This window comes from Elaeis guineensis, chromosome 16, assembly GCF_000442705.2.
Source record: "Elaeis guineensis isolate ETL-2024a chromosome 16, EG11, whole genome shotgun sequence".
NCBI lineage: Eukaryota > Viridiplantae > Streptophyta > Magnoliopsida > Arecales > Arecaceae > Elaeis > Elaeis guineensis.
In genome coordinates this window covers 13,067,237-13,081,257 of record NC_026008.2, presented here as the reverse complement: position 1 = coordinate 13,081,257, position 14,021 = coordinate 13,067,237, and the positions used below count along the sequence as shown (strand labels likewise).

Sequence of the window (14,021 nt, the reverse complement as noted above, 5' to 3'; positions counted from 1 at the left end):
TGGTTTGCCGCCGTACTGCTCGGTATGGGGCATACCATACCATATTGGTACGATGTCTTATATCATACCGATACTCGATACTTGCCTCATACTGTACCAAACCGAACTGTGCACTAACACTGTAATAGGATGGTATCGGTAGGGCTCTAGTACGAACACAGCGAACCTTGGCACCAAATATATTATGTCAATTAGGCAAGAAATTGGAAGATTGTTTTTAGGAGAATCTGGTTATTTAAAAGCATGAAATGCATCAATCATACAGTATGCATTGTGGCTCAATATATGTATGGTGGTCCTGCATGATACTCTTAGGGGCTTTTTTGTTGTTTATCAATTTTTTCTAAAATATGTAACTGTAAAATATGATTTCTGTTGGGTATAAAATACCCTCCGACCGAAGTTTGTAAAAGACCGACCCTTCCAGGGCTTTTCCGGCTTCCGACCTTGTGTGGCGTCTCTCTGAACCCCCTCGACCGTCCGAGCTTCCGGACTTCTCCGACAATGAGCTTCTCCATCCATCTACCGGGCCGCTCCACAGGCTCTTTAGGCCTCACTATCAGCCGACCTTCTACAGTGATCAACTATTCTCCGAACTTCTTCCGGACTTCGTCAATATCCGAGCTTTTTCGACAACGAGATTTCTACAGTAATCAGACTCTATCCAAGTTCCTACGGCGGTCGACTGCCTTCAGGACTCCAATCGAGCTCCTGCGAGAGCCCCGTGCAAAGTGAGATCCCCGGAGGGGGGAGGCGGGTTTAAATAGGCGACGGGGTTTGGTGCAATAATGACTGCAGGACTCCTCCGGCCAGTCTATAACCGCCGCGTGGCCCACTCACTGTGGCAAGTGGCTGGAGGTGGCCGACAGTTGGTAAAATCATTATTTCTTCGTACCTGGGGCAGCGCTCCAGTGGGAATTCTAAAAAGAAAAAATTTTTTCCGAAGAGGCTCCAGTACCAGCATGCCGAATGTCAAAATATCTGGCAACCATCGAGTGCGGAAATCGAGGGGGGCAACTTCGGCCGTAAGAATTTCTCTGTACTTCATTCGGAACCCGAACTCGGAAGTAGGGGGACTAGTGTTGGGTATAAAATACCCTCCGGTCGAAGTTTGTAAAAGATCGACCCTTCCAGGGCTTTTTCGGCTTTCGACCTTGTGTGGCGTCTCTCTGAACCCCCTCGACCGTCCGAGCTTCCGGACTTCTTCGACAATGAGCTTCTCCATCCATCTACCAGGCCGCTCCACAGGCTCTTTAGGCCTCACTATCAGCCGACCTTCTACAGTGATCAACTATTCTCTGAACTTCTTTCGGACTTCGTCAATATCCGAGCTTCTTCGACAACGAGATTTCTACAGTAATCAGACTCCATCCAAGTTTCTACGGCGGTCGACCGCCTTCAGGACTCCAACCGAGCTCCTGCGAGAGCCAAACTCCTACTACGAGCGGTCTGCTCCGAACTTCTACTACGAGCGGTCTGCTCCGAACTCCTACTACGAGCGGTCTACTTCGGATCTCTACTACAGCCGAGCTCCTACAGTGGATGGATCCCAGACGAGCTTCTACAATGGGACAGGACCCACCGGTCAGGTCGCTACTTCGAGCTCCCACGACAACCGATCTTCGACCGAGATTCTACAATAAGCGGTCTCCTTTCGGCCTTCTACAGGAATCAGACTCCGTCCGAACTTCCATAGCGGGTGGATATCGGACGAGCTTCTACGATGGACGGACTCCGGCAGCCGGATCTCTACAACGACCGATCGCCCCCGGTGTCTGCCGAACCTCCCCAACGTCATCCGAGGTCCACCGCCGGCCGACCCTCCATCAGATTCCTCATGAAATCGGACTTCTCCGGCGGATAATCTTCAGACGAGCTTCCACATCAGGCAAATCTCATACGGGCTTCCCTAGCAACCGGACTCCTACCAGACTTCACCAACAGAAAGTCTCCATCCGAGCTTCTAGAGCAGATGGCTCCCGCCTGTAGCATCAGCATCTAAGGCATCCGACGACAGTAGACTCGTCAGCAGCCTTGGAAACATCCGAGCTTCTTCTAGATCGACAGGATAGAGAGCCATTCCGCTCCATCGGATATCCCAGTCGAGCTCCAGCTGACAGATCCGAACTCTCTGGCAAGTCACGACAGTGGCTACTACCCTGTTCCACTCTCTGCAACGGATTCCGCGTGGCTCCACCACTCTCTGGCAAGTCGCGACAACGGACACCACTCCACTCTCCGTAACAAACTCCACGTGGCCCTGAATGACCCCTGACGCCACTACTCTCCGTAACAAACTACGGGCGGCTCTGAACAGCCCACTACCAGGCGGTTACAGACGTCGCTGTCAATCAGTTACGCTCTTCGTCTATAAAAAGGGACCCCCAGATACGTTCTTCTCTATGCTCTAAACTCTATCTCAAAACTCTGCTAAAATTCCCACTTGAGCACTCCATTTCTGTTGAAGCAGAGTACTGACTTGAGCGTCGGAGGGTCTTGCCGGAGCATCCCCAACTCCGGTTTAGACTTCCCTTACAGGTCCCGACGGCGGCCGCGGTCATCTCGACTCCAGCAACTCCGGCTTCGGCGGATTTCTGCACCAACAATTTCTATAAAACATATTTTATGAAAAATAGAAGGCAAACTGTTTTTCACAAGGTTTGCTATCTCGGTACCAGATCCAATATGGGGCAGTACGACGAACGATGGTTTTGCATAAAGCACGTTTTTTAAAGTTTTATGACTTACTAGTTACGGCAAAACAGATTTTATGAAAAACAAACAAACAACCAGTTTGTAAAACTCATTCGATTTTGAATGTCACATAAACTTGTTTTAGTAAACCAAACAACCCCTTATTATCCTTGGAGGTGTTTTATATGGTCAATGGTGGCGACCAACATAATGACGTGGTTGATCTGTAGAATCAATAGTTTTTAGGTGGTTTTGCAACCACATAGTTACTACCAAAGTTTTAAGTTCCAGTGGGACAAGGGGCATGCCAACTGTCTTATCTTGTTCCTATGAGAAAATAGGACTTGGATGGGTCGAGACTTTGAAACCCATTCATGAGGGGAAAGACAAAGAAAGATGAAAGAAAGAAAGAAAAGAAAGGTGAAGAAAAGAAAAAAATGAAAAGGAAAGAAGAAGTGATTGAAGGAAAGAAATAAAGCAAGGAATAAAAAAGAAAGAAAGGAAAGATTGAAGAAAGGAAATAGAAAGAAGAAAAAAGGAAATAAGAAATAAAAGAAGGGATAACAAAAGAAAGGAAAAGGGAAGGAAAGAAAGGTAGAAGAAAAAAAAGAAAGGAAGTAAAGAAAGAAGAAAGAGAAAGAAAGAAAGAAGGGAAGATAGACGAAGAATATTTACAAGGATGCATGCCAAGACTGCCGTCGGGATGGGCCGAGATAGCAAAGCATCCATTTCCATGGAGAAACCAGGACCACTCCATCCTATGAGATTTGAAACCTTGATTACTAGTTTTCCTAGATAGGCAACATCCATAACATAGCTGTTTGCCATAAAACATTGCTTGTGGATTGGATACTGCTATATATGATGCATTAATATGTGAAACTACATGTTAAAAGGCATCTATTTATGTTTGATAGGCATAGGCTACTTCAAACTAGATGGATATCCTGGAAAAGGTCTAATTGAATTTTAATCTTAGATCTTACAGCATCAAAATTTATCATTAACCCACTCATTCACTTCCATCAAGTGATTAGAACTTACTAATCTAAGTGGCTTAAAAATGTTGAACATGCACAATAAATTTTCAATTTATATTTTGTTTAATTCCACCTATTTGTGTAACCTAGTTATCCTTTACTCATCTTCCTTTGGTGTGGTAGTCTCAATCAAGGTTCGCCAAACCTTGCCAAATTGGCTGGTTCAAGGCGTATTGAACCGGACCGATCGGCACTAGTTGGCTGGCAGAATCAAGATGTTATAAATCTCTCTTCCAAAGCCCTCTCTAGCTCTCCTCATTCCCTCGAAGCCCTTGCCTCCCCTCTCCCCCTCTCATGTCTCTTTCTCCAACCTTTATCCTTCAACAATGCCATCCAACAGCATCTCGTCCATGTTCGACAATGATGACAACATCTTGGCCAGGTATTCATCTCTGTTTCATGGTCCCCATCTGATTCATAGCCTTTAGATGGCTCGAAGCCCTTTCCTCTCTCTCCATCTCTCACACCTCCTTTGGCCTTTGTCCTTCATCCCTACCACCCGACAGCTATCCACGTCTGATGATGACAACAACATCCTGGCCAGGTGAGTCCTTTCTTTCCCTCGTTCTACTGCATCTGGATGTCTCAGCCTCTCTATCTCTCCCTCTTTTTCCTTCCTCTCCCTCTCCCTCTCCCTCTCCCTCCCTTGCTTCTATTGTGCCTCGATTCGATAGGGTACATAGTGGTACCATACCAAACTGGTTATTAGTCAGTATGACTCTCGGTACTGGTTTTGCGAACCTTGGTTATCAATGCCTTGTATATTAATTTCAGTATGGTTTTCTCTTTTATGCACATCTTATGCTCGTGGAAACTTCTAAATGTGTTTATGTACCTATGTATGGATGCATAACATATAAACCAAGATTGGTTGTGCTGGTACTGGGCCCAGATCAGTTGGTTGGCAGTATGGTTTGGTATGCCCTCATGTTGGGCCTGAACCGACACAACAAAGAGGACGGGGGAGAGGAAAAGAGAGATAGAAAGGAGGGAGGGAAGGAGAGGGAGAGGTTGGGTCCTCTGGCGGCCTCCATCAACCTCCCCGTGCTCTCTCTCCTTCCTAACAAAAACACTAGAACAAGAATAGAGAGATGGTTTGGAATGCCAATATTGCCTTGTCCTCCTTGGGATCAGAGAGCCTCCTTATATAGATCTTCAATAGAGAAAAATATAGTAATACAGCCTATACCAACAACTATACAAAACAGGATAATCAATAATATACTACAGCCCCAAAGATAGTAATACAACCTATAAAAATACAGCTTATATTTAGATTCTTGCTGATTGCTAAATATATTCCTATTGATTGCTATATTTAGATCCCTGCTGATAAGGTATTCTTGGATTTTGCATATACATTTAGATCCCTGCGGATAAGGTATTCTTGGATTTTGTTATATTTAGATTTCTGCTGATTGCTAAATATATTCCTACTGATACTCCCCCTCAAATTCATGCTGGAGAATCTTGCAGCATCAATTTGCTACTGATAAACTTATGTCGATCAAAGGAGAAAGCCTTCGTGAAAATATCAGCGATCTGATCTTTGGAGGGCAAGTAGAGAAGAGTAATAATTTTTCTCTCACGAATGTAGTGACAATCAATTTCAATATGTTTTGTGCGTTCATGTAAGGCTGGATTCTCAGCAATTCGAATGGCACTAGTATTATCAACATATAGGGGAGTGGGTTCATTGCAAGGAAAACCTAATTCCAAGAGTAATCCTCTCAACCAGGTGACTTCAGAACATGCAGCAGACATTGCGCGATATTCAGCTTCAATGGATGACCTAGAAACCCGATCTTGCTTCTTGCATTTCTATGAAATCAAGCACTGTCCTAAAAAGACACACCAACCAGTAATAGATCTCCTAGTGTTAGGGCAAGCTCCCCAATCGGCATCAGCATATGCAGACAAGGATAGAGAGGTCCCAGAAGAAAAGAACAGTCCTCGGTTAGGAGTACCCTTGAGGTAGCAGAGAATATGATGAACAGCGGCAAGATGTGCATGCCTAGGAGTAGTCATAAATTGACTTACAGTATTTACAGCATAGGCAATGTCTGGACGAGCAAAACTGAGATAAATGAGGCTCCCAACAAGTTTGCGATAATAGGTAGGATCATCAAGTAGATTGCCAGCATCACTCCGAAGTTTGAGATTTACTTTCATAGGTGTGGCAATAGTGGGACTGTTTTGAAGCTGAGCAAGAGATATTAGATCATGCAAATATTTTTGTTGAGTCAAATATATGCCTTTTTTGGTGCGACGGGCTTCAACACCTAAAAAGTAATTAAAATACCCAAAGTCTTTCATCTGAAATGATCGATGCAGCGTATCTTTGATGTGTTGTATTCTTAGAGTATCATCACCTGAGATTAATATATTATCAATATACACTACAATAAGAGTAAGACCATGAGGGGACCTTTGCAAGAAAAGGGATGAATCTTGTTTGCTCTGCTGAAATCCCGCCTTCTAAATGGTATGTCGCAGCTTAGTAAACCATGCCCGTGGTGCTTGTTTGAGCCCATAGAGTGATCTCCTCAATCGACAAATCAAGTCTTGTGATGGCAAAGGCAATCTTGGAGGAGGTTTCATAAAAACTTCCTCATGTAAATCTCCATTCAAGAAAGCATTCTTGACATTCATTTGAAATATAGGCCAAGATTTTGATGTAGCCAATGCAACAACAGTTCGAACAGTTGTCATTTTAGCCACGGGCAAAAGTGTCTTAATAATCAATTCCATATTCTTGACGATTCTCCAAGGTGACCAATCGAGCTTTGTAGCGCTCCAAGGATCCATCGGATTTCATTTTGATAGTGTAAATCCATTTACATCCTATGGGCTTGATGCCTGAAGGATAGGAAATGAGATCCCATATGTTGGTTTTGACCAAAGCATCTAACTCCTCTGCCATAGCCTGTTGCCAACACTCATGCTTCACAGCCTGAGAGTATGTATTGGGGATGGGAATTGTGGACAAGGTGGAGAGAAAGGATGTTTCTGTGGAAGTGGATGGAAAGCCATAGCGGTCAGGTGGGCGAGTGGGGCTAGTGGATCTCTTAATATTGGGAAGTGAAGGAAATCCAGAGACCGGTGCAGGTTCAGGATCAGGGTCAACAGCAGGGTTAAGAGGTTCAGCTTGACTAGCACCTGGTGCTGTGGGTGTATTCCTTCGCTTGTAGACCATCCCTTATTTGAATTTGCTGGAGGAATCTGCCTCATGAGTTGTGTCAAATAAATGTACAATGGAGGAAGAAACTTGGGGAGATAATGATGGGTGGTGGGAATAGAAGAAATGTTTATCAAAGAATACGACATTTCGAGACACTCGAATGCATTGACTGTGAGGATCATAACATCGGAACCCCTTTTGATTCACTGCATAATCCAAGAATACACAGCGAGTAGTTTGAGTGGAAATTTTATGACGTTCAAGTGGAGGAAGGTGAACAAAACAAAGACAACCAAAGGGATGAAAACTTCTATAATTTGGTTGTTCTTTAAAAAGTTTAAAATAGGGACTGACATTCTCTAATTTTTTCGAGATCTGACGATTGATTAAAAATACAGCAGTCCTCACAGCCTCATCCCAAAGCATTAGAGGAACTGCAGCATCAAGAAGCAGAGTGCGAGCAACATCAAGGATGTGTCTATGTTTTCTCTCAGCAATATCATTTTGCTGAGGAGTATAGGGGCAAGATCGTTAAGAGGTTATTCCTTTGTCTTGAAGAAATAATTGAAACTGATTTGATATATACTCTCCCCCTAAATCTGATCGTAGGGTCTGTATACGTTTGTCAAAATGAGTTTCAACCATCGACACAAAAGCCTTGAAACAAGACAACACATCAGATTTTGCATGCAAGAAGTTGATCCAAGTGAACCTACTAAAGTCATCGATGAATGTGACAATATTTGTAACCCGACGAAGAAAATAATTGGAGCCAAATCCCAGACATCAGAATGTATAAGTTCAAAGGATGATTGCGATACATGATTGCTCAAAGAAAATGGAAGAGTTTTGCTCTTCCCTGGCAACAACTAAAACAAGGACATTGCTTTGGAATTTCAGATTTATTATGAATCAAACCTTTCTTGAACATTAACAACAATTTATTTAAATTTGGATGTCCTAATCTATGATGCCAAAGTAGCCATTTATGGGACACAACTTCATGAGATGCAGACAAACCAGAGGCTTGCGGGAATATGTGATCCACAGTGAAGAGACGCCCATGCTTACTCCCTTTCTCGATCACTATCCCTGAGTTCAGGTCTTGAATAATGCAGCCAGAAGGAGAGAAGGTTACATTGCAATGATTGTCTACAAGCTATCCAACTGAAAGAAGGTTAGTGGATAATTGTGGAACAAGATAAACATCAGAAACATTAAAATTTTTGGATTGAATTCTACCCATTGCCATAATAGGCAGATTTTTTCCATCAGTAATGTGAATTTTAGATTGACCATGGTAAGAAGATATTGAACAAAGGGTTTGTGAAGAGGATGTCATATGATTGGAGGCTCCAGAATCTAACAACCAGGGCCTAGAAGTATTTTTACCTGAAATTCCCATGGCAGACAAGGTAGACTGAATCATAGCTTGAATTGATTCAGTAGTGATTGAGTGATTACCAGCAGGTGTGGCAAGAGGAGAAGATTCTTCAGCTAAACCAATCGTGATGTGGTATGCCTTTCCTCCTTTGTTCTGAAGTCTCCGCCTACATTCAGTCAAGATGTGGCCTCCCTTCCTACAATACCTGCAGAATTTCTCCTTAAAATCTCGAGCAATGTGTCCATATTTCTGGCATGAATAGCATTGTAACTGCTGGGTATCTTTAGTTCTAGGTTGTTCCCTAAAAAAAAAGGCAAGATCTGAATTGTTTACAGCCTTAGAATTATTGGCAGTTCCTTGTAAGAGAAGCCGTTGTTCTTCACGAAGAACCTGCTGAAAGCATTCATCTAGATCAGGTACAGGTTTTCGATTCATCAAAGTCCCTCTAATAGTCTCAAAATCAGATCTTAACTTCATGAGGAAATGATCTCTCATATTTTTGGCTTGCAAAGTTTGAATTGTCACCAAAGCTTCCGTAGAAACAGTTTCATATATGATAGAGTTGTATTCCAACCATAAGTTCATAAAACCAGAATAGTATTCCTGAACAGTCTTTGTTCCCTGAGTATATTCACCAACTCAATCCCAATATTGTATTTCCTAGAATCATTGTCTTGATGATATAACTTTTTCAAAAAACTTCATATGCTTGCAGCAGTGGTGTGTGCTCGCAGATTTATTCCAATTTGAGGTTCAACAGAACTCACAATCCAACTCATCACTTTTGTATTGTTTTTCTGCTATTGTTTTACTTCTTTTTCATTTCCTTTATCTTCCCTAGGCTGGCCTTCACTTCCATCAACAAACCGCAAAGTTCTTGACCCATAATGAAACATCTTAAATGAAACTCCCACAAAAAATAGTTTTTCCCATTAAAATATACAGGAATTACAGCAGTTTTGGTGTTGGTATCCATTAGGAACAGAGATTTCAAAAGCTAGAGAGATCAAAACAGAAATAGTCAACGAACCTGACAGAAGTTTCTCAGAAAAAAATACCAGACCTCAGATTCCCACGATCTCAAGATGCTGCAGAAGAATCCTTGAATGAGGGCAGCGGACTCCAGAAGGCCCTTTAGATGAGGGTGGCAGTTTCAGAAGCCCTTGGCTCTGACACCATGACAAAAACACAAGAACAAGAATAGAGAGATGGTTTGGAATGCCAAAATTGCTCTATCCTCCTTGGGATCAGAGAGCCTCCTTATATAGATCTTCAATAGAGAAAAATATAGTAATACAGCCTATACCAACAACTATACAAAACAGGATAATCAATAATATACTACAGCCCCAAAATAGTAATACAACTTATAAAAATACAGCCTATGTTTAGATTCCTGCTGATTGCTAAATATATTCCTACTGATTGCTATATTTAGATCCCTGCTGATAAGGTATTCTTGGATTTTGCATATATATTTAGATCCCTGCTTGTTGGGTACAAAATACCCCTTCAGCCGAAGTTTGTGCCAGGGATGACCCTCCGGGGATCCTACCGACTTCCGACCTTCGGCGACATCTTTCCGAACCTCTCTGGCGGCCGATCTTCCGCAGCATTCCCGAGCTCTGCCGATGGATAAACCCCCACCAGCGTCGACCAGATTCTCCATGACAGACGGACTCCTACGGGAGCCGGACTTCGTCCCCGACTTCAACTGCAGGCAAACTTCGTCCGGACTCCTACGGGAGCCGGACTTCGTCCCCGACTTCAACTGCAGGCAAACTTCGTCCGGACTCCTACGGGAGCCGGACTTCGTCCCCGACTTCAGCCGCAGGCGAACTTCGTCCCCGACTTCAGCCGCAGGCGAACTTCGTCCGGACTCCTACGGGAGCCGGACTTCGTCCCCGACTTCAACCGCAGGCGAACTTCATCCGGACTCCTACGGGAGCCGGACTTCGTCCCCGACTTCAACTGCAGGTGAACTTCGTCCGGACTCTTACGGGAGTCGGACTTCGTCCCTGACTTTAACTGCAGGCAAACTTCGTCCGGACTCCTACGGGAGTCGGACTTCGTCCCCGACTTCAACCGCAGGCAAACTTCGTCCGGACTCCTACGGGAGCCGGACTTCGTCCTCGACTTCAACCGCAGGCAAACTTCGTCCGGACTCCTACGGGAGCCGGACTTCGCCCCCGACTTCAACTGCAGGCAAACTTCGTCCGGACTCCTACGGGAGCCGGACTTCGTCCCCGACTTCACCTGCAGGCAAACTTCGTCCGGACTCCTACGGGAGCCGGACTTCGTCCCCGACTTCAGCCGCAGGCAAACTACGTCCGGACTCCTACGGGAGCCGGACTTCGTCCCCGACTTCAGCCGCCGGCGAACTACGTCCGGACTCCTACGGGAGCCAGACTTCGTCCCCGACTTCAACTGCAGGCAAACTTCGTTCGGACTCCTACGGGAGCCGGACTTCGTCGCCGACTTCAACCGCAGGTGAACTTCGTCCGGACTCCTACGGGAGCCGGACTTCGTCCCCGACTTCAACCGCAGGTGAACTTCGTCCGGACTCCTACGGGAACCGGACTTTGTCCCCGACTTCAATTGCAGATGGCCCTCGCCTATAGTACTGACGCTCAAGGCACCAAACGGTGGACGACCCGCCAGCAACATCCGAGCTCCTTCCAGATGGATAGCCACCTCTCTCTGCCAGGCGCTTCAACCGAGCTTCGGCCGACAGGCCTGGACTCCCTGGCAGGCCACAGTAACGGCCACGACTGCTCCACCTCCTGCGACGGATTCTGCGCGGCTCCACCACTCCCCGCAACAGGCTCCACGCGGCAGGCCGCAGTAATGGCCACGAATCCGCTCCACTCCCCGCGGCGGATGCTGCGCGGCTCCACCACTCCCTGGCGAGTCGCGACAACGGACGTCGCTCCACTTTCTGCAACAGATTCCACGTGGCAAGCCGTGGTGACAGCCACGACCCCACCCCATTACTCATGATAAATTTCTCCTGGCCCCGTGCGGCCCACGACGAGGCGGTTACAAACAATCGCTATCAATCCGTTGCTCCCCCCGCCTATAAAAAGGGGGCCCAGATACGTTATTCTCTAAGCTCTAGTTTCTATCCCAAAATTCTGCTAAAATTTTCGTTCGAGCACTCCATTCTTGTTGAGGCAGAGAACTGACTTGAGCGTCGTAGGGTCTTGTCGGAGCAACCCCACCTCCGGTTTAGACTTCTTTTGCAGGTCCCGACGGCGACCGCGACTCCCTTGACTCCAGCTTCTCCGACGCAGGCAGATTTTTGCACCAATAGGATTGACGCTAGAGGAATGGCTTGTGTCTTCGCAGTACCCTTGTTCTTAAAGGAGCGCTCAATGGGACCGCCTCCGGTCATCTTTTCCGGCGTCCTCTTCCCTTCCTCCACTAGGTCTTCGCCCGATGCCTTCCCACGAAGCATTCACACGGCGACCCACGGCCTCCGCGGCCAGATCCCAGACTCCGGCCTCGCCTCCGGTTTCCCCAGCCCCTCCCCTCCGGCAACGGCCGCTGGCATGGAGCGGTCAGACAATCGGCCTCCGATGGATTTCGCCAACACCATCTCGGAAGAATTCCGGTGGGGAGCGGTCGGCGTATTGGCCAGACCTCCCAAGCGGCAAAAGATTGAGGAATCCATAACTTTCACTGAAGAAGATGCTCGGGGAGTTCAATTTCCTCATAACGACGCGGTTGTAGTTTTCTTGAATATAGCTAACTACGACGTCCGCCGCATTCTTGTCGACAATGGAAGTTCGGCCGACATTTTATTCTACGATGCCTTCTCGAGAATGTCCATCCTTGACGGCCATTTGGGACCGATTAACTCCCCTCTGGTAGGGTTTACCGGCGATGCTGTCCCGGTGGAGGGGGTGGTAACTCTGACTGTAGCTGCGGGCCGATATCCAAGACAGTCCAGGGCTCTGGTGAACTTCCTGATGGTGAAGGCGCCGTCAGCCTACAACGCAATCCTCGGCCGACTTGGCCTCAACGCTCTCCGAGCCGTCGTGTCAACCTACCATTTGAAATTGAAATTCCCTACCAGCCAGGGGGTCGGAGGGGTCAGGGGAGACCAAGCCCTGGCCAGACACTGCTACAACATAGCCTTGCAAAGAAGTGACCAATCCGACCTCTGTCCAGTTGATGGGCTGGATGCCCGCGACGACCTCACTGAGGAGAGGGGCGGCCCGATTGAAGATCTGGTTTCGATCCCTTTGAACGACGGGAATGCGGAGCATATGGTGAAGATCGGCTCCAACCTGGGGGAAGAGGTGCGGGCGCATCTCGTCGATTTTCTACGAAAGAATGCGGACGTTTTCGCTTGGGTTCCAGCGGACATGTCGGGGATTGACACGGAAGTCATGGAGCATCGTCTGGCCGTCGATCCAAAGCATTGACCGATGAAAGAAAAAATCCGAGGTCACGCACCGGAGAGGCAGAAAGCGATAGCCGAGGAAGTGGACAAACTCTTGAAAGCCGGATTCATTAGAGAAGTCAACTATCCTGACTGGATTTCCAACGTTGTCCTAGTCAAAAAGGCAAACGGCAAGTGGAGGATGTGTATAGACTTCAAAAAGCTGAATAAAGCTTGCCCAAAGGACAGCTACCCACTGCCCAGAATTGATCAACTGGTGGACGCGACCTCGGGCCATGAGCTTCTCACCTTTATGGACGCATTCTCCGGTTATAACCAAATCAGGATGGCGCCGGAAGACGAAGAAAAAACTGCTTTCATTACTAATCGTGGCCTTTATTGTTATAAGGTCATGCCTTTTGGCCTCAAAAATGCAGGTGCGACCTATCAGCGGCTGGTGAACAAAATCTTCAAGGAGCAAATCGGCCGCAACATGGAGGTCTACGTGGACGACATGCTCGTGAAAAGCAAATCTTCCATGAACCACGTCGCCGACCTCGAGGAGACTTCGGCGCCCTCCGAAAATATAAGATGAAGCTGAACCCGACTAAATGTGCTTTCGGAGTGACCTCAGGGAAGTTCCTGGGCTTCATGGTGTCGGGGCGCGGGATTGAAGCCAACCCAGAGAAAATTCGCGCCATCCAGGAGATGACCGCCCCGAAGTCGATAAAGGAGGTTCAACGCCTTACAGGGAGGGTAGCAGCCCTGAACCGCTTCGTCGCGAAGTCGGCCGAACGGTGCTTACCCTTCTTCCAAACCCTCAAGCGGCCGAAGAACTTCTGTTGGACCCCTGAGTGCCAACAGGCATTTGAAGAGCTAAGGTGCTACCTCAGCTCACCTCCGTTGTTGGCAAAGCCCGAGCCTGGAGAGGAGCTGCTTTTGTACCTAGCGGTCTCCCCTATGGCTCTCGCAGCAGTCCTTGTTAAGGAAGAGGCAAAAATTCAATGGCCGATCTACTACGTCAGTCGCGCGTTGAGAGACGCCGAAACTAGGTATACTAAATTAGAGAAACTAACTTACGCCCTGTTGATTGCAGCCCGGAGGCTCCGACCCTACTTCCAAGGGCACACCGTGACGTTACTCACCGACCAGCCGATCAAGGCTATTCTGCACCGGGCGATGCCTCCGGGAGGATGGCGAAATGGGCGATCGAGCTCACCGAATTCGACATTAACTATCGGCCCAGACCGGCGGTCAAGGCCCAGATATTGGCAGATTTTATAGTAGAGTGCACAATCTCGGAGGAGGCCGAACCGGAACAGGGTGAAATAGACG

General features: G+C 47.0%; 1 protein-coding gene across 13 annotated transcripts in view; it reads left to right on the top strand.

Annotated features, from left to right (window-relative positions):
* Nucleotides 1-14,021, top strand: part of LOC105034911 (uncharacterized) — a 167,883-nt gene that overhangs the window by 27,674 nt on the left and 126,188 nt on the right. The window lies entirely within an intron of this gene.